Genomic DNA, 22,078 nt, shown 5'->3' on the forward strand with positions numbered 1-22,078 from the left:
ATGTTTTTTCCAGTCAGATTTGGCGATCCATCTGTGGTAACGTTGGCGAGTGTACTCCAAGGTAGCTTGTGCCTCTTGATGACCCCCAACACGCTGTCATACAAGTCCTCTCCCCGCGTTTTCCCCCTCAGGGATTCCATGGCCAAAAACTCCTCCGTTATCTCAAAATTGTCATTAATCCCTCTGATAAAAATTACAAGCTGAGCGGTGTCCTTTATGTCATTACTTTCGTCCAGTGCCAAGGAATATAATGTAAATGACTCCGCTTTTTTGTTTAGCTTGCTAGCTAAGTCTTCGTCAATTAGCTCAACACGGCGAGTCACTGTCCTGCGTGACAAGCTAATTTTTTCAAATTTGTTCTTGCTCTCAGGACACAAGATACCTGCTGTCTCTACCATGCACTCTTTGAGAAACTCCCCTTCTGAGAAAGGCTTGCTGGTCTTTGCTAATTTGAATGCCAGCAAATAACTTGCCTTCGTGCTTGATTCTTGGATGGCAGTTTGTCGGATAAAGGTGTTTTGCTGAGCCTGCAAACTAGCTGCCAACCTCAAAGCGGTAGCTGTCCGTTCTTGCGTTGACTGGTTGTTAGATAGATAGATAGATAGATAGAAACTTTATTTATCCCAGGGGGAAATTCAGGTTCCAAGTAGCATACAGACATAGGGGTATCACACATAACATACACATACAACATACAACATTAGCAGTATTTTATACAGGCGAGGTGCAGTTGTAAATGTCTTTGCAGTTAGGTGAGGTGCAAAAAGGTAAGGCAGACAGTGCAATTATAGCATTAAATACTAAAAACTAAATACGGGCTACATAAATATGGACTATTTTTAAAGTGCATTTAGTCCAGGCTGGTGGAGGGAAGTAGGGGCTGTGTATGAGACCTAGCATAGCTAGTAAACATTGTAGATAATGAGGTGAAACAGTGACATGATGGTGATGTGATACAGAGGGTGGAGGTTATGCAAAGAAGTCCATCTCTTTGCCCTTGATTGACCTATTGTAGAGTTGTATCGCTCTGGGGACAAATGATTTAGTCAGTCTGTCAGTTTTGCTTGTCAGTGCTCGTAGCCTCCAGCTGATCAAGCTCTTCTGCTGGATGATGGTGTGGTACAGTGGGTGACCTTCATTGTCCATGATGGTGAGCAGTTTGCTCAGAGTTCTTTTTTCCATTACTGAAGTGATGCTCTCCAGTTCAGCTCCCACAACAGAGCCAGCTTTCCTTACCAGCCTGTCCAGTCGCCCGGCATCCCTCTTCTTAGTGCTTCCTCCCCAGCACACCACTGCATAGAAGAGAACGCTGGCGACCACAGACTGGTAAAACATCCCTAGGAGTTTGTTGCAGACATTGAAGGACCGCAGCCTCCTCAGGAAGTACAGCCGGCTCTGTCCTTTCTTGTAAATCGCATCAGTGTTGGCTGACCAGTCCAGTTTATTGTCCAGGTGGACCCCCAGATACTTATATGTGCTGACCATCTCCACATTGACTCCCTCAATGGAGACTGGTAGCAGAGCGGGCTTAGACCTACGGAAATCCACCACCATCTCCTTGGTCTTTGTAGTGTTGAGTTGTAGGTGGTTGAGTTTGCACCATTGCACAAAGTCCTCCACCAGGCTCCTGTACTCCCCCTCCTGCCCATCTCTGATACACCCCACAATTGCAGTATCGTCCGAAAACGTCTGCATGTGGCATGACTCTTTGTTGTAGCAGAAGTCAGACGTGTACAGGGTGAACAGGACAGGAGCGAGCACAGTTCCCTGTGGTGCTCCGGTGTTGCATACCACAGTGTCCGAGAGGCAGTCCTTCAGTCTGACGAACTGTGGCCGCCCTGTCAGGTAGTCAGTGATCCAGGATACCAGGTGGGCGTCCACACCCATCTGCAGGAGCTTGTCTCCCAATCTGAGGGGTTGGATGGTGTTGAAAGCACTGGAAAAATCAAAGAACATGATTCTCACAGCGCTTTTTCCTTTGTCCAGGTGAGAATGCGTCCTGTGCAGTAGATATGTGATGGCATCGTCTACTCCAACCTTCTCCTGGTATGCAAACTGTAGTGGGTCCAGTGCATGGCTAACCTGGGGTCTGAGTGTATGTAGAAGCAGTCTCTCCATTGTTTTCATAATGTGTGAGGTGAGTGCGACAGGCCTGAAGTCATTGAGTTCTTTTGCGTGTGGCTTCTTTGGGACAGGGATAAGACATGATGTCTTCCACAGTGTTGGGGCCCTACCAAGACGTAGACTCAGGTCAAATAAGTACCTCAGCGGCTCTCCCAGTTCGGCAGCACAGGTCTTGAGCAGTCTGGGACACACTTTGTCTGGACCCGCTGCCTTCCTGGGGTTAAGTCGCTTTAGTCCCGATCTCACCTGATCTGCCGTGATTGTCGGGGGGAGGGGCTGGGAGGGAGGGGGGGGGTGGGTGGTGGGGTGGCTCTTTGTCCCTGGGCGCTCCAGTAGACAGTGGCTGATGGCTGGTGATTGAGGTCGGTGACGCGTTTGATGATGGGGGGTGTTGTGAGATGGGGGGCTGTGTGAGATGGGGGAGAGGTGTAGAATGGCCCTGCACGCCGACAGAGACAGCTCCTGGAGAGGGGGTGGGGTAGGCCACCGCAGCTGGGTGGTCGAACCTGTTGTAGAACTGGTTCAGTTCATTTGCCCGGTCTCGACCTCCCTCAACACAGCTACTGCTCTTCCTCATGCCCGTCATCATCTTCATCCCATCCCACACCTCTCGCACGTTGTTCTGCTGCAACGTCCTCTCTACCTTCCTTCTGTATAACTCCCTTGCCTCTTTCAGCTTGACTTTGAGTTCCCCTTGTGCGTGCTTCAGCTTTGCTAGGTCCCCCTCTTTGAACGCCCTCTTTTTCTTATTGAGGAGGGCCTTGACATCGCTGGTAATCCAAGGCAAGTTAGCGTAATTAGCATGTTTGGTGGAAAAGTGACAGCTGATGTTGTATTCCTTTAAAACCGCAACGGTTTCTTGGCAAATAAGACATACAGCCTTTGACCGAACTTCAGTAAAAAAGTATTTAGTTGCCCATTCCTTATTAAACACTCGGCACTCACTGTCGACTTTTCTTTTCTTTGGCCCACTCATTGGTCCACTCATTGGCAGATGGGTTCAGAACAGTAGCAGAGTAATAACAGAGAGTAGCCCGGGCTCCGCAAAATCAAGTCAATGTATCACTGCCCCTTAGTGCGCCACCTGGTGGAACGCCAGGCATTACAGGACAAGGTCAAATGAATGCAGTTTAGTAATTTAATTAATATTCAACCCTCAAATCTGTACCAATCTTCGGCGGGCCGGATTAAAAAGACAAACGGGCCGGATGTGGCCCGCGGGCCATAGTTTGCCCACCCCTGCTGTATAGGGTCTCATGCCGGGAGACAACGGCCACGTGCAACATTACAAACATTAACCACAGTGGGAGAAGGTGAGCGAATTGTAGTGTATTTGGTATTCATAATAATAATAACAATATTACATTCAATATTTATAACACTTTCTCATGGACTCAAAGCGTTTAACATGTCAAGAATATGGAAAAAATGCAAAATAATAATAATGGCATTGCCAACCGCTGCTGCACCGTATAGAACAAGTAATTTGTAGTTGCCTGCTGTCTGTATTTGACTGTTCTTTTTCACCTCTGTCCGTCATACAATTGCTGTAGCCTTGGACGGTTGTTGATATGTGTGACATTCTTGATCTGTACACATTTTGACACATATTTTGTGTGTAGTGTGCAAGTTTGAGCTCCACTTACTACAAGCTCAAATCGTTTCCCATTAACAAACATATCTAGCCACTGGAGAGATACAATTCAAATGATCCCACTCCTTCCCTAGAACAGTAAAGTAAAACGAAACTCACAAGTTCTGTGAGTTCATAGAGATGTATGCAAACATTGATTTTACTGTAGCCGTTAATGTTACATATTTTTAGATAACTGCACCCCCCCTTTCGACGTGCCTGATCATTTCATGCTTTTCACTTGCACTAACCACTACGTTATTCTCCCATCAACCGGAATGTGATCAAAACGTCAGTGTTGAATAAAAAATCAAAGAACAGCAAAAAAGGTGGGTAAATAATGTCTGTGGGTGCTTGTTTGAGCTCCGCTTACAACAAGCTCAAATAATTTCCGATTAATAAACAAAAGCATGACAATTTATCCAGCACACTCTCCCCCTTCAAACGATCCTTCATAATATTATTATTACATTGTGCGAATGAGAGAAGGCTGCCCTTGCTGAAAATGTGGACATTTAAACCCTGTTATGACGGTTTTAATGATAAGAACTGGATGCTATGCTATCCTGTCTCAATCCCACTAAAACCCCAAATCCTTACTCCTGTCTCACATGAAAATTCCAAACTTTCAACATTCTGTGACTCACGCTTATTCATGTCAGACTGCACTAGAACATTTCCCCCTGTTTCTCTGCGCTGTGAGAGAATGTGTGATGACGGTATGAGAGTAGATTGGAGTTGGTCCCACTGCTTGGTCCTCATTAAAATAACCTGATATTCAAACCATTTCTGCTCTTCATCTCTGCGATTCATGAATAAACTTGATTTGCCAATCTCTTGATTTGCGAAACTCTTTTCAAACACTATTCACAGCTCTTGTCACCTTGTAGTGGCTTTTGGCAACACTTCACACCGTGTGTGCTGCCGCGGCATTGAGGTTGTCGAAAGTCTGGCCCTTCCCCAACTTACATCTCCACCTGAGCAGGCCGCTCAGAACTCCAGAGGGGGTATTCAGCACTTAAATCATGGTGGGTTATTAAGCCAGCGGGGGGAAGGGAGGATGGTGATGTTGGTGTTTCTCTGGAGGACCTCCCTGACCTTCCTATTTCCGCTCCAGTCTCTGAGGTGGGGCAGGTGGTGTCGGGAATGGCGGATGGGGGGGTGCCTTCACCGGTTACAGAAGAATATGTTGTGGGGCTTCTTTTGTGACCTGGAGTACCCACTGTTGGATTTTGATACTAAGAGTATGTTCTACTAACAACACTGAAACATAATCTACTAAAACACACTATATACTACTGATGTTATGTATTACTAATATGCTAAAGTATAACCAGCAAAATATATTGTATACTACAAGTGATATGTGCTACTAGATCTGGAAACCCTGGATGTGGTGATCGACCAGAATTGTACTTTTTGATATCTTTCCTTTCTTTTTACTTGGAGATCGGGAGAATTTGGAACCCACGGACTGACAGCAATTACTTGTTATCCTTATTCTTTAGTATTTTTATTCTTTTTCTTGATATATCAATTTTATTGATATCATGTATTATCCTGCTGTCATATTTAATGCTTTAATAAAGAACAACTCTGAAAACCAAGTAGAAGTTTTAGTAGATTTATACTTAGCAGAGTACTTAGCACCTGAAATTATGTGGTACTCTCCTTGCTAAACATAAAAAGATAGATTACACTGTGTATATTATACCAAAGGATCTGAATGGTTATTCTAGCCTCTGTATTGAAATATCCCCTTTGGATGAATTCTCCTTCTCTATAAATTAAATTCCTGCAACCACACCAACTGGCACTCATATAAGAATAGAGCCGTTGTTAACCATTGGGGCTTTCATATGCTGAGTTCTGATTTGTAGATCACTTTCAGAGCATAACATTAAGCTGCAGCAGAGGAAACTGTGGGAAGTAGACGGTTAACAGCAGGGTGAGTCTATTCGACAGCAGCCTATATATATATATCTTTAGAAATCTATTAGGGTAAGACCATTTAGGCAGAGGATAGATGGAGGGCTGGACTGGGACTTCTGTATAGGGTCTAATACCGGGAGACAAGGTGCACCCTGCTGCGATGTCGGTGTGGTTATGTGCACCCCGCTGCGATGTCAATGGTTATGTACTGGATAGTATACTTACACAGCAAAACACTTTGGAGGCCTCATCAAACTGTCCAATCACTATCCGTATATCATTTTCCTGTTAAGGGGGAAGTAACATATTTAGAAACAAGCAAAAAGGCTACATTTCAATCATAACAGTATAGTATTGGAAACCAGTTCTGGTTGTTACAATGTTTACTCTTTCCTGTATCACTCAGCCTCTCTGTATTTCACACAACTCTCTACATCAAATGAAAGAGCAAGATCTCACGTTTAATTTGGTATCTCCTTTCACCTTGTGTGTCAGAGTAAAGATGTTTAATGTTAAACATGTGTTTTTTTAACGAGTGACATCTAGCCCAGACACTTGGTCAAGTCACGATGTATTTTGGGTGAACTATCCCTTTAAATCCAATATATTTTGCCATAATAACCTTGTCCCCAGGCAATTGCGCACAGTTCATATAAGCCTGGAATAACAACGACTCAAATCTGGCCTTAGTGAGAGTGAATTTACTGAGTAAATTGTTTGATTTCAGTAAATCACACAACTGCGAGGTGATTGATGTGAGGTAAAGCCAATAGCTATGCAACTGGCAGTTTCTCCTGGTCTTTCTATTGGGTAAAAGTATGTGACTCACCTTTAGCTTCCTTAAATTGATACAAGGGTCGGGCGAGAGACTTTCAGTTACAGCAATCTTGATATTAGCCTTCTTCAGTTTTTTTGTCAGATCACTCCTAATCTGTGAAGAGGGACAGAGGATAATTTAACATTTTGACATATTCTTAGGGCATACCTGCCAGAACTGCTGTTTTTCCTGGGTTTATCCCTTACTTTACCCCCTTCTTCCACGCTCCTGCCATTTTATATTGTTACAAGTTAACACTTGACTACCAGAATAACCCCATAGTCACACTACACATTTACTGAACTATAAAATGCATTGTCAGAGTTAGTCCTACCTTTGAGAAGGCCTGCCCACCCTGAGTGAGGATTCCAACTCTACTCCACTTGTAGTACTGCAGGATCTTCACTACAGCTTGATTTACTGTGTTAGCTGAGGGGACTGTGCGGAAGAAGTTGGGATACTTTTTTCTATCAGCCAAAACAGGTGTTGTGGCAGCGAAAGACAGCTGAAATATTTCAGGAGGTACATAATGTTAGTGGAGAAGAGTACAATGTCATCATTTGAAGTAAGCAATGTGAGTGGTATCTTACATACAAAACAGGGTAATAAAAAAAGAGATGAATTAACTTCAATGCTTTGTTCTATGTTCATGGTCATGATAAAATGAGAAAAAATTGCTTATCAATTGAATTTAATAGATTGTTGAGTTGAAAAATAGGCCTACATTTTATTTACTTTTGTGATACGTTTGCTGTCCAACATATGGATTGAACCATTACAATCAGGAAATCTAAGGGCGTACCTGCACAAGATTCCATTCCTGTAGTGATTCAGCAATGATGGACGTTATTGTCGGACACACACCTCCAAAGATCATTAGGTATTTTGGTCCATAGCATATGGCATCAAAGAAGGCTCTCAGTCCTTTGGCATTTTCACACTGTAAGAGGATAGAGAGTCAAAAGTGAACTACTGCACACCCTGTCATGCATTAATGCTTACATCACACACTTTCAAAATTGACTTCCAATGCTTGCACCTCTATGACTGCAACACAGTAGTTCCAATTTCCACAATATATAGCCCACAAGATATAGCCCTCCCTCTTATGTGTTATTGAAGAATAGGGAGGCTTGCAAATAAGAATTCAATTGTATTGTCCCCAGTATCCCAGTACAGTAATATGACAATAAAGCTTTGAATTGTATCAGATCTCTGCCATTCTTTTGAATTGGCAATGTTAATGATGATACATTTTAAATAAAAAGTACATTTAGGCTATTTAATAGCAACTGACCCTATTTCAATGCTGCTACATACAGTATATGTTTTTCAATTATTTTCAGCATCACTTCAACATATGGCCATGACATGAGCAATGTTATACAGTGCCCTGCGTATGTAATGAGACAATGAAGCATTTTTTCTTCTTTTATCTTTACATTCCAAAAGTTTGGATTGTAAATCAAACAATTGCTATGAGGGAAAAGTATTCTAAAAGTATAGACTCTCAGCTTTATTTGATGTACATATTGGTTTCACCACTTTTTAGACAAAGTCCCCCTATTTTAGGCCACCAAAAGTGATGGGACAGATTTATCAAATGTCCAAATTAAGCACTCATGTTTAGTATTTGGTCGACAATCTTTTATATGCATTAACTGCCTGAAGACCTATTGACCCCACCAAACACTGGGTATCTTCTCTGGTGATGCTCTGCCAGGCCTGTACTGCAGCCATCTTCAGTTGTTGTTGTTTTGTTGTTTTGAGGACTTTTTGCCTTTAGTCTTCTCTTCAGCAAATGAAATGCATGTTCAATAGGATTTAAATCTGGAGATTTACTTGCCCAAGCAAAACAAATATATACTTAAAGTACTTAAAGTATACTTAACTATTATAGTTCTAGTATACTTGAGTTTAAATATACTAAAGTATATTAATTGATTAACTTGAACCAGCTTAAAGTGTACTAAAGTTGTATTTAATATACTAAAATTGTAAATTATGTAGGTTTTAAGTATATTTGAAAATGTTAAATTGACCTCTTAATTCATATTTATATGAATATATACTTAATAATAAGATTATCTGAAATGTACTTTCCACACAATTAGAATGTAATTTTAATTATATTCAAAATGACTGTCAAATAGTATGAAGTATATTACAATTCAATTATAATATTATAATAAATAATTAATAATGTGTCATTAGCATGCTTCTGTGTATACTAAAAGTACACATAAATTACATAGAAAACACATTTTATGTTGTAGTATTTATGTTATTTTTAATATGTAACCTTTATTATTGCATGAAGTCCCATTGAGGGGGACATGTAACCATTCACTGTAACAGCAGCTCAACTGTCAAGCAAGGAGGCCCATTGGCTTCTGACTTATACATAGTGCATACCTTATCTTGGTCCTAATTATGGTCCTAATTATTTACAGTTATGGTTAGCAACTTAAAACACATAATCGAGGGATAGCAGGAATCAAAGTATACAAAACTGAAGGATAGCACTGTTAATACATAAATGAGCATTGAATCTAATAAATAACCGAACTGTAAGTTGTTAACAAAAACTTACATTTGAGATAGGAATGCTGGGTAATATGTAAATTACATAATATATATGAAATATATCAATTAACATGAAGTATATTAACATTATATTCTAAACCTACTTCATTTCATATTTGTTATTGGGATTGTTTCAGGATATTCTACAAATGTTTTTACTCAAAGCTGTTGCTGAGAGGGTTTACTCATGTCCCAAGATGACAAAGATATATGTAAAGTTGAACGTGACATTCTTCTGAAGTGAAATAAATGTATTCAATTAATTGCATTTTTGTCACCATGTGCTTTTTAGATTTTCAAATGACATTCCAACCCTGCTGAAACCAGCATAAGATGTTCTTGCCAGTGACATGCTGGTCTATGCTTTTCAGCAGGACTATCTGTTCTTTTTACTAAGCTGCCCTTGCCCAGGTCATCTGTCTGGTTAAATAAATATAATAACAAATACTTTCAAGAGGTATATTGGATAGAAAATAACACAACATTAAATTCATATGTACTTTTTGGAAATGTACTGAAATACAAATGAGTGGAAATGAAGTATATTATTCAAATATTCAATAAGTATATTTGATTAAAATGAACAGCATGTATACTTTTTGGAAGTATACCTAAATACAATTAAGTGGAAATATATTCAAGTAGATTCTCAATAAATACATGGAAGTTCAAATTTAGTATACTTTCAATAAATATAGAAAAACATGAATATATTTGAGAATCAGAATCAGAATTATTTTATTTGGCCAAGTATATTTGCACATACAGGAAATTGACTTGGTGAGGTTGGTGCATGGACATAAAAAACAATGGCAAGTATTGACAGAAAATTTACAAAATAGCAAAATATGAACAAATTTACAAATTTACAAAAAAGAACAGCAGAACAATACATCTTGTAGGCTGTGTGAGGCTAAGTGGCAATGAGGCTAGGGGCTGTGAAATGGTTATGGGGCATGTACAATATAAATTAGAATAATTTTAAATAATTATAAATTACACTGTCAGTGCATTGTGTATGTGACAGGGGGGGGGGGGGTGGAAGTCCCAGAGTCAGTGACAGGCAGGGGGCTTGTTTGTGAGCCCCACTGCCATGGGGAAGAAACTGTTCAGGTGGCGCAAGGTTTTAGTCTTGATTGACCGGAACCTTTTGCCGGATGAACGTCTATGGAAGAGGTTGTGACCAGGATGAGAAGGGTCAGCTATAATCTTTCCTGCTCTCTTACTGGTCCTGGAGTGGAACAGGTCCAGTAGAGATGGCAGGTTGCAGCCGATGACCTTCTCGGCTGACCGAATGATCCGCTGCAGTCTGCCTTTGTCCTTGGCAGTGGAGGCAGCGAACCAGGTGGTGATCGATGAGCTGAGGATGGACTCAATGATGGCTGTAGAACTCGACCATCACTTTCTGCGGCATGTTGAAAAACATCCTCTGCTGGGCCTTCTTGATGGTGGAGGTGATGTTCTCCGCCCATCTGAGGCCCTTTGAAGTTATTCCACAGTGTTAACTGGGGAGTCACACATGATGAGTGGGGCGGTTGGAGCTGGGCTTCTCCTGAAGTCTACTACCATCTCTACAGTTTTTAGGGCGTTCAGCTCCAAGTAGTTCTGGTTGCACCAGGAAGCCAGGCTGTCAACTTCCTCTCTGTAGGCAGCCTCATCACCATTGGAGATTAATCCAATGAGGGTTGTGTCATCCACGAACTTCAGGAGTTTGACAGAAGGGTGGCTAGAGGTGCAGCTGTTGGTGTAGAGGGAGAAGAGTAGAGGAAAGAGCACACAGCCTTGTGGGGCTCCGGTGCTGATGGTCTGGGGCTCCGAGACAAGCTTGCCTAGCCGCACCTGCTGCTTCCTGTCTGTCAGGAAGTCAGTGATCCACCTGCAGGTGGGCCCAGGCACGCTCAGCTGGGATAGCTTGTCCTGGAGGAGAGCTGGGGCGATGGTGTTGAATTCAGAGCTGAAGTCCACAAACAGGATCCTGGCATAGGTGCCGGGGGAGTCTAGGTGCTGGATCACTCAAAGGCCTTTCCAGACTGACGAGGAGTAGTTGGCTGCAAATTGTTGTTCTAGCTTCTTTGAGTACTGTCGTCTGGCCTCCATAATCTCCTTGCTAAACATGTACTTAGCCAGTCTAAACCTTTCCTTGTCTCCACTCCTGAAAGCCCTCTCCTTCTCCAAACAAAGCTGTTTGAGTCTTGCTGTGAACCAGGGCTTGTCATTGTTGTAACTCACCCTGGTGCATGTTGGAATACATCTGTCCTCACAGACGTTGATGCATGACGTCACAGTGTATTTATCCAGGCTGTTGGAAGCAGTCTTAAAAATGTCCCAGTCTGTGGTATCTAGGCAGTCACGCAGCTCCTCCACTGCTTCTCTGCTGCTCCAATTCTTAGATGTCCGCACAGCAGGTTTAGAAAGTTGTAGTTTCTGTCTGTATGCCGGAATCAGATGAATAAGAGCATGGTCAGATAGTCCCAGAGCCGCGCGGGGAACTGCGTGACAAGCTCTGCTGATGGTGCTGTAACAGTGATACAAAATCTTCTCCTCCCTGGTCGGGCATTTGATTAACTGTTTATATTTAGGGAGCTTGTGAGTTAAGTTACCCTTATTAAAGTCCCCAAGGACAATAACTGGGGAATACATGTTCTCTCTCCTTCTCTCCACTCCTGATATTTGGTCGACGAGTTGACGTTGAGCCACTTTCACATCAGCTTGCGGAGGGATGTAAACTCCAGCCAATATAAAAGAAGTGAATTCACGTGGAGAGTAAAACGGTCTGCAGGTGATGAAAAATGATTCCAGGTCAGGAGAACAAGTTTCACGTCGTTGCACCAGCGTTGATTTATATGGAAACAGATCCCTCCACCTTTCGTTTTGCGTAAAAAAATCAGGTTGTGATCCGCGATCAGCTGAAAGCCGGGCAGCTGTACAGCAGAGTCTGGTGTAGATTCCATCAGCCACGATTCTGTGAAGCACAAAACCGAAGAGAGAGAAAAGTCTCTATTTGTCCTGATAAGAAGATGCAATTCGTCCATTTTGTTGCACAGTGAGCGGACATTTGAATTCAGAATTCATGCTGCTGCTGCCAGACATCATCAATGAAGACAAGTGAGCCAGTTCCAGTGGAAGCCACACATGCCCAAGCCAAAATACCCCTCCATCATATTTCACAGATGAGGCATGCTGTGGATATTGGGCAGTTCCTTTGTTTCTCCTTGCCTGCCCACACAATCTTTTTTAGGTAATTTTTAGCCAACCGTAACCTGGCCATCCTGTTTTTGTGGCTAAATTGTATCTTCTGGAGAGTGTTCCTGATCTGTGGGACAGATGTTTTAGTTTTTTTCTTAATCATGGTGAGCATTCTTCGGTCATCTACTTTAGAAGTCTTCCAATATCAAACTTATTGAAACATCCATTGCTGGCAAGTTTTAACTATTCCTACAAAAACAGCAAACTATCCGATATGCAACAAGAGAGTCTGATTTAGCTATTATTAAAACAGGATCCAAGAATGTGGAAATGTATGCTCAATCCAAAATTACAACCAACTGATTGCAGCCTTGCCGCAAAATTGGAAGAAGAAAATTGGATCAGCATACCAGTTTCATTTAAGGTAAAAAAACACTAACCGCTGCGCCATATAGGATACAAGAATACTGGGAACAGACATTTTACATTAACTATCCCTTGGCATCAGGTTGATGAATCAATATATACAACAACAACTGACTCAACACTTTGCTTTTTTTCAATTTAAAATACTGTATACAATTATTGCAACCAAAAAAATGCTCAAGATATGGGGCATTGAACAATTGCCACTATGTAGATTTTGTAGTGAGGAAACCGAAGCAATAGCACATCTTTTTTGGTATTGCCTTCTTGTGTCTGACTTTTGGTCGAAAGTTCAGGAATGGCTGGCAAAAAACGATATTCAAAAAAGAACCTTAAAAAAAGCACTATTGGGTAGTCCTAGCAAAAATATTCATTTTTAGCTTAAAATCTGTGCAGGCTTCAAGAGTTGAACGTTTCAGGAGCTATGCGAGAAATCACAGCACAATTGAAAAATATGGTACAAGGAAACCAAGAGGGGGTGGTATTTTGAGAGAGGGATGGACTGGGAGCAGCAGAGAGGTGGAATTAAAAAATAAATCTAAAGTAATTAAAATCGAACCTATTAGATAAAATATATTTGTATGATATTGTAACAAGTCCGTGACACAGAGGCCGAGTCGAGGTACTGTTTTCTGGGAGTATCCCGTTTATTTTCATAAAATGTTCGTAATAATTCCACTGTTCGTAATAATTCCACTGTTCGTAATAATTTCAATGTTCGTAACACCACGCCACTCGGCGACTTTCCAGTCGCCCTCCTTCTCTCTCGAACGCCGAGGCACACACATCTTAAACCATCTAGTCAACGAGGCTTCATTTGCAACAGGTGTGCAACGGAGCCTCGCCGACGTCACCCTGGCCACGGTCCTGTAGCTCCCTCTACAGGCCGAACGCTGCATGTCCCCCCACAGATATATATAACATATCACATACTAAACCAAAACATGAACTTGAACTGGTCATTTGGGTGGTTTTGTGTTGTATTGGCTGCCAGTTTGTAGTTCTTTTGGGTACACTGGGGTTGTGTTGGGTACTTTTGGGTACTATTGGCTACCTGTTTGTGGTTGTTTCGGGTACTTTTGGGTACCTATTTGGGGTTGTTTGGGGTACGTTTGGATACCTGTATGTGGTTGTTTGTAGTTCTGGGTATCTGTAGTAGTTTGAGATTGTTTGGGGTTATTTGGGGTACTTTTAGGTCCCTGTTTGTGGTTGTTTGGGGTAATTAGTAGGACCCCTTCATACTGGTTTCATTGTGGTTGCTTTCCTGAAAAATAAAAAAATAAATAAAAATGAAAAATATAAACTATTCCTTCAGATTTATGAGACTGAGACTGTTTGATGTTTCTTAAGGAAGCTCTGTTATAAATCCAAATTTCCTTAGTAGTGCCTCCAGGTAATCTGTTATTCATTTGAATAATAGTCAGAACAATTAATGAATAGTGAGAGTAATTGAAATATTAATATTCTGGATTATTAACATATTCACAAGACTACTCTGGTGTCAGAAGTGGAATGGCAGCTGCGAGGCCATTAGAGAGGCTTGTCCATTTTGAAGCGTGGGGACACTATGATCACTGCTACACATGCTTTGTACAGGAGAGATCTGGCTTTGATCCCCACGAGTCCTACACTTTACTCCCCTGTTCACTACAATGTGTTCTGTTTAGTTATCAAAATACCATCACATTTCAAGACCTCCATCATCATACCTGTGCCAAAGAAATCCGCTCCATCCTGCTTCAATGACTATCGCCCGGTAGCACTGACCCCCATCATCATGAAGTGCTTTGAACGGCTAGTCATGTCTCACATTAAGTCCATCCTCCCCCCCACCCTGGACCCCTTTCAGTTTGCATACCGAGCAAAACGTTCCACAGAGGACGCAATCTGCTCTGCTCTCCACCCAGCCCTCACCCACCTGGAAAAAGCAGACTCATATGTGAGAATGCTTTTCATAGACTTTAGCTCAGCATTTAACACCATAATCCCGCAACAACTGATCTGCAAACTGGACCAGCTGGGGCTCAACACCTCCCTCTGCAACTGGCTGCTGGACTTCCTCAGCGAGAGACCACAGGCAGTACGAGTCGGCAACAACACCTCGAGCAGCATCACACTCAGCACAGGGGCCCCCCAAGGCTGTGTGCTCAGTCCCCTGCTCTTCACCCTGCTGACTCACGACTGCACATCAACCCACAGCACCAATCACATGGTGAAGTTTGCGGACGACACAACTCTGGTGGGTCTCATCTCCAAGAACGACGAGACCCACTATAGAAAGGAGGTCAACCTTCTGACCACGTGGTGCAGAGACAACAACCTCCTGCTGAATGTCAGCAAAACGAAGGAGATTGTGGTCGACTTCCGGAGAGGGCACACCGAACACCCACCACTGACCATCGATGGTGCTGCTGTGGAGAGAGTGAGCAGCACCAAATTCCTGGGGGTGCACATCAGTGAGGACCTCTCCTGGACCACCAACACCGCATCACTGGCGAAGACAGCCCAGCGGCGCCTCTACTTCCTCCGCAAGCTGAAGCGAGCGAAAGCTCCCACACCGATCCTGACAACATTCTACCGAGGCACCATTGAAAGCATCCTGTCCAGCTGCATCACTGTGTGGGGCGGTAGCTGCACCGAACACAGTAGGAAAGCACTGCAACGCATTGTGAACACAGCTGCTAAGATCATTGGTGCCCCACTCCCTTCCCTGCAAGAGACTTACTCCACCCGCCTCACCCGAAAAGCTACCTCGATTGTGAGCGACGCAAGCCACCCCGCACACAGTCTGTTCAGCCTCCTGCCTTCTGGAAGAAGGTATAGGAGCCTCCGTGCCCACACCACCAGACTCACGAAAAGCTTCATACCCCAAGCTGTCAGGAAGCTAAATTCTCTCCCCTCACTTCCCCCAGCCACATCCTCCTAGCTGTCAGGAAGCTGAAACCACCACCCCCCCCCTCCCAACCCTTCAGCCCCCCCCCCCCCCCAAAACACACGGACTCTGGACAATCCACTATTCTATTGCTACAATGCACTATTGCACTATTATTTTTTTATACATAATACACAGTATTTGGCTGCTATTTTACTGACTTTACTGTCTTTACTGACTGCTCTTTTTGCACTGTTTAAATTATTTTTATTGAATGTTTTACTTTTAGTATGTGTTATCTGTTGTGCCTGGGCACTTTATCTGTCTCACCGTGGGAGAGTGAGAAACGTCCTCTCGATTCCTTTGTATGTCTTGACATGTGAAGAATTGACAATAAAGCCACTTTGACTTTGACTTTGATACCCATCGTTAGTTAATCAGAATTTATCTTCCTGGGTTTGTACACAACACACAATGCAGTAGGACACAGTTCAAAACTATACGTTACATCACATACCAGTTAGAAATGTATAATAAAACTCCTAACCAACCCTCTGTCACCACCTTGAGGCCTCAGCGATCATTGCTGGAGCGTCCAGCTCCCAGTCGGCAGCGCACTTGTGCCCTATTACCAATCAGCACACCTGCGAACCATCCCCAATCAGCACCCTATAAGAACCCTGCCCGGTCATCACTCTAGTGCCAGAACGTACTGTGACTAATGGTAACTAACTCGTGACCTGCAGACGCTTCAGCCCTCCAGAGAAAACCCAGTGAATTCCTTGTGTCTTGTTTTCTCCTTGTGACCTACCCTGTTCTCCTGTGCCCCTCCAGAACCCTCGTCTTCCTCGGAACCCCCTTGTCAACCCATTCCACAGACCTTGCCCCTACATGAACTTCAGCCCTCTACCCCTCTCAGCTACTGGACCTCCCGCTAACGACCCCTGGACCGAACCCCGACTACCCCTTCGGATTATCCCACGGCTCTCTTCCCTCCCCCGAACACTGGACCTCCTGCTATTGACCCTCGGACCAGACCTCGACGACCCCCTTGGAATATCTCTCTCTCCCCTACCCCTCTCCCTATTCTTTATTATTAAATACACCTTCGGGCTAAACCCTACCCTCTCTGTGTGCCGTCATTTGGTTCTTCAGACGTCCTGTGTAACACTTCAACTCCTATGCATGAGCAGCATAGTGATTTCTGCATGCAGGGTCACCAACAAAATTTAAGCAATGGGAAAAATGCATTTAAACTTACAAATAACACTAGATTTCTTTCCACAGGAGGGACATGACATAGTGAAGCGTGTGGACACTACGATCACTGCTAAGTGAGTTGGCTATGCTGTATTAGCACAAAGGATAGTGCACACGCCATGTACGAGAAAGATCTGGCTTTGATCCCCACGAGTCCTGCGCTTTACTCCTGGCTCTCCTGACCTGGCTCTTAACACCTCCCTGTGTAACCGGATCCTGGACTTCCTGATTGGCAGACCCCAGTTGGTGGGGGTAGGCAGTATCACCTCCTCCACTCTGACTCTCAACACAGGGGCCCCCCAGGACTGCATGCCCCAGCCATACAGGACATCTACTCTGGGAGGTGCAAGAGGAAGGCCGGGAAGATCTTCAGGGACCGCAGCCACCCCAGCCACGCCCTATTCTCTCAGTTACCGTCTGGCAAATGGTACCGGAGTATCCAGACCTGGACCAACAGGTTCCGGCACAGCTTCTACTCGCAGGCCATAAGACCACAAGAACATACAAATAACACTAGATTTCTATGACCTGTACTTTTTCAAAACATTTGTTAAAAAGAATCAACAAAAACATAAACAATACAGTCATAATTATTTTTTGCTTTGGTGATTATGTGGTACAGGGCTTGTTCTCAAGAAGTATATTACTTCTTTTTTGTATTTTTTATTACTCAAATAGATTAATTAAAAAGACTTGGTCACCCCCCCCCCCAAAAAAGAAAACATGTATACAGAATTAAAACAATGTACACAAACACAGCAGCTTGCTGGGGATGAACAGCCGTCAATAAAAACAACAGAAAAAGTTACCTCTGAATCTATTAAGTGAAATTGTATCTCATAGTTTCTCAAGGGAGGCGGTTGAGTTCTCAGGTCATGTAGAGCCAGCTGGACAGCTGGCAACACTGATTCTGTGAGATTTCCCTTTCCTGGGTTGTTTGTAAGTGGCATGATCCATAAGACTGGTAGTGGGTGGCGGACTTGGGACAGAGATGGCAAAATGAGCAGCCATGGTAGAACCAGAACCTTTCTCATGTTTGCCCATCCACCCATTATTTGTTTTTGTCCCTCGTCACTCTCTCGATCGCTCCTGTTTCTCTCTGCTAATTTTTCTTCAAGCTTGCCGACTCTTCCTGCAAGGAAATCTGGTCCGCTTTAAGTTGACTTGTTAATCCTCATCTGTTCCAGCCAGCCTACTTCATGCACAGAAGGGTGCTGCCTCAAGGGAGTCCATTGAGGGGGATGAAGGGATTAAGAACTGACTACAGCTGATTACCTTCATCTGTTACTGTAATCCCAGACAGCATGCTTTGCTATGCTTTGGTTTTGTTCTAAAGACATTACTTGAAGAGTAAAGTGAAATACTTTAGACTTTACATTTCCAAAAATCCTGCAGTTTTCCATATTGAAAAGCACTAGGGATTGGGGCTACAGTAAGTATTGGTACAAGATGTAGAGAGAAAGCAACATAATAGAATATTATAGCAATGTATGCCATTTAGGTGACTCTTTTATCTAAAGAGTAAGTGGCCACATGGACACCGAGACTCAACAACAAATATATTGCATTATTTCAAAATGCAAATAAGTGAGAAAAAAGCCTTTTATCGGACCAGGAGGTAATACGTCCGGATGATAAAGTCCTACAACCTTCATAGTGCTTTGCGCCTCCCAGCCAGCAATGGAGGTGTGTCTAAATGTCATGTTAGTTAACACAAGTGATATATGTATGCGCTACTGTGGTGCTGATGGATGTAAACAAACCAGGCAGTAGCTAATCTGGGAACGGTAAGCTCACTCCTCCCTAAAGCTCCTTGTAGTTTTCAAAACCATGTGATAACCACTAAATACTCATGGTCGCTGGGGGTAAAATCCTCAACCTAGCTTTTGACCGACATAACAGCTTCCAAATGTGTTTTCACATGTCCACGTGTTCGTACGGTGATCTGGACAACGACTTTGAGGTAGATTTCTGTGAAGTATCCCTTTAAGTCTGAGGCACCTTCGGCCTCTTGCAACGTCACTCGCATGTGAGCAGCTAAATTGCGGTACCTTCCCCATGTTAGAAGGTGGTAACAGTGCATGTGCCATTTATTTTCCCTCTGTTTCTTTTGTGCATTAAATAGATGCTTATTCTGTGCTGAAACACACACCTATAGCTGCACCACTTCCTACATTCCTATTCAAGCCAGTGAAATGTCTCATGCAAGATGCAAGTTTCTCACATTACCTAACTCCTATACTTTTCTGATTAGGCTACGTCGAGAATAATGATGTCGTGGGTTAGATGGGATTGACAATAAATTAGTTAATGATGAAATAACATGAAATATCGTGGCCATGTTGAACCTAATCGCTTGGTATATTTTGAACACCTAGGCAGATTAGGAGCTTCTCATAAATAATACAAAAAAAGGATTTGCTCAAAATCTGAATGAATTACACTATGGGTATCTTTGTCTTACAGTCAATGATCCTAATAGGGCATAAATGATTAAACGTCAGAACAAAATAAATATTATCAATAATTATGATGTAGGCAATTTATCGCTTATATGTAAGAAAAGGGACTTCTATAGCGGGTATTGTTTTATCAGCTGAATTGTTTTCTGGCTGAGGTGTGTTCCCATGTGCTTCTTGTATTGGTAACCTAGTGCTCATGCTTGATCGGCAGAGCCTACACGTTCCCATGTGCCTCTTCTCTTGGTAACGCAGTGCGCATCATCGATCGGCAGAGGCCTGCACAGGGCCTTTGGCTCACATGTTCTTCTCGTGTTTTTCTAGACAAAAGCAAATACTGAGCATGTTCAGTGGGTAGACAGACCAAAAACACAACAAGGAAGTACGAATTTCGTTGGCGAATTAGCAACACAAGCTACTATATTGAAATTAATCGGGTGTACTTCAACGTGTCCATTCCTATTTAGTCATTGGTCATTTAGTCTTTGGCGCAGTTGCATCAAAACATAGTACCAGGAGTAAATCAAAAATCATAGTTGAACATGGATGCTATCCGCTAGCCAAACAAGTTGAAGTTGACGGGGAATGTCACCGTGAACTGGAAAGCCAAGAAAGAACAAGACCTATGAGAGTTATGTTTTCCATAACATAATGCAAGCGGGGAAGTCCAACAGCCAGTCATGGAGCTTTGGACATCTGAGGGATGATACAGGACAATTGGGGTACATGACAAAAAGGTGAGGGTAATGGACTTCAGTTTAGCATTTGCCAGGCATAAGAGAATGCTAAAATACAGATTAAGACTTCTGATGCTGTGGAAGATGATGCTATTAAGCTAAACAAAAGGCGCAGCTAAACAAGAGGCTGCTATAGGTGCTTTTGACTGTGAGCAATATGGCTTCAATCACGCACAATGAAAATGCCCTGCATATGGGAAACAATGTAGAAAATGTGGGGGCATGAACCACTATGCCAAGGGCTGCACTCTCCGTATCCTTGTGGGAGCAGTCACAGAGGAAAGCTACGAGCAATGAATGGATTGCATATCTATAACATAAACGGCACAACAGTCCCCCTAAAACTGGATACTGGGGCGCAGGTGAATATCCTACCATGGAAGAAATTTCTACAGCATTAGAAAAAAATAAAAATCACAGAGGAAAATCAACCTATAGTGATGAGCCTATTCCCACAAAGGGTATGTGTAGAGTATCACTTGTTTGCAAGGGAAAGGGTTCAAACAAGATTTGTGATTGTAGAAGAAGATAGGCAGCCTAGGTTTACGTACATGCAAGAAACTTGGACTGATTAAGAATGCATGTTATTGACAGAAAGCTAGCGCAGCCAGCCATGGAGCTGACAGAAGAGGCCCAGCAGATTTGCTTCACATCAGAGTTTAAGGATGTATTCAAAGGGATAGGCAAGCTGCCAGGAGTGTATAAGATACAGCTAAAGGAAAATGCAGAACCAGTAATTCACCCATCAAGGAAAGTGTTTTTTGCTCTAAAGGATAGACTGAAAACAGTGCTGCAGAAACTCATTGAGCTAGGAATGGTGAAAAGAATAAAGGAGCCTAAGGAATGGATTAACTCACTTGTGATAGCTGAAAAGAAAAATGGGGACTTGAGATGGTGTAATGAGCCAAAAGACTTGAACAAGTGGATTAAAAGGGAGCATTGCAGACAAATGAAGAGACTGCAAAACTGTACTTTCAACACTCCACTTGGGAGGCTCTGCTTCCTTTGGGATTTGCTCAGCACCTGAAGAATATCACAGAATTGTACAACAGCTGTTTGAGGGCATTGAGGGTGTGGGTGTGTTTTAGATGGTGTCATCATATGGGGTAACAGTCTGTCAGAACACAATTCCAGAAGACAGGTACTGGGACAGACACAGAAGGCAGGGCTCAAGCGAAATAGATTGAAATGTGAGTTTGGAGTGACAGAGCTGACTTACCTAGGAGACAAGCTATGAGCATCAGGGGTTCAGCACGAATTAGAGAAAGTGAGGGCAGTTGAAGAAATGCCAGAACCTACAGACAAGACAGAGTTACAGCGTGCATTAGGCCTAGTCAATTGCATCAGTAGGTTTATCCCTAACCCGTCACCAAACACCAGGGTACTCAGAAGCTTTCTGGAAAGGGAAACAGAATGGCAGTGGTCACATGAGAAGGAACAGCGGACAGAGCTTAAAAGCAGTCTGATAAAGGAGCCAGTGCTCAAGTTTTTACAAGTAAGCCAGTGAAAGTGTCCACAGACAAATCCAAAGATGGACTGAGCGGTGTTGCTCCAGCATCCATGTGGATGCAGTGAGAGCACGGCTGCCAGAGACAGAGAAGAAATTGACATAAATCGCAAGATAGACAGAGAAGGAGGATGTCCTATGTGATGTAATGGAAAAGTTACATAAGCCAAGACAAGTGAGGTTGAAGAAACCATATCAGCACTTTCAGGATGAGCTGACAGTGTCACGCCCTCCATCTAGCCTGCAGTACCCCTCCTCTCCTGCTCTCGCTCTCTCCCTGATTTTCAGAAGTGGAGTCAGGTGTGCGGGAGTCAGGTGACCAGCTGTTTGTCATCTTCCCATCATTAGTCCTGCCATAAAGACCCGGTCCAGACGCTGCCAGATCGTAGCTTCAGTTATCTGCTAAGTTGTGCTTCCAGCCTTACTAAATACTGTCCCATCAGTATATTGATACATTTATTAATACCTGTTTCCCTGTTCCAGCAGTACCCCAGCCTGCCTGGCCCTGTCTGCCTGCCATGTCCACATGCCTGCCTGCC

The sequence above is a fragment of the Argentina silus genome (assembly GCF_951799395.1).
Source record: "Argentina silus genome assembly, contig: scaffold_189, whole genome shotgun sequence".
Lineage (NCBI taxonomy): Eukaryota > Metazoa > Chordata > Actinopteri > Argentiniformes > Argentinidae > Argentina > Argentina silus.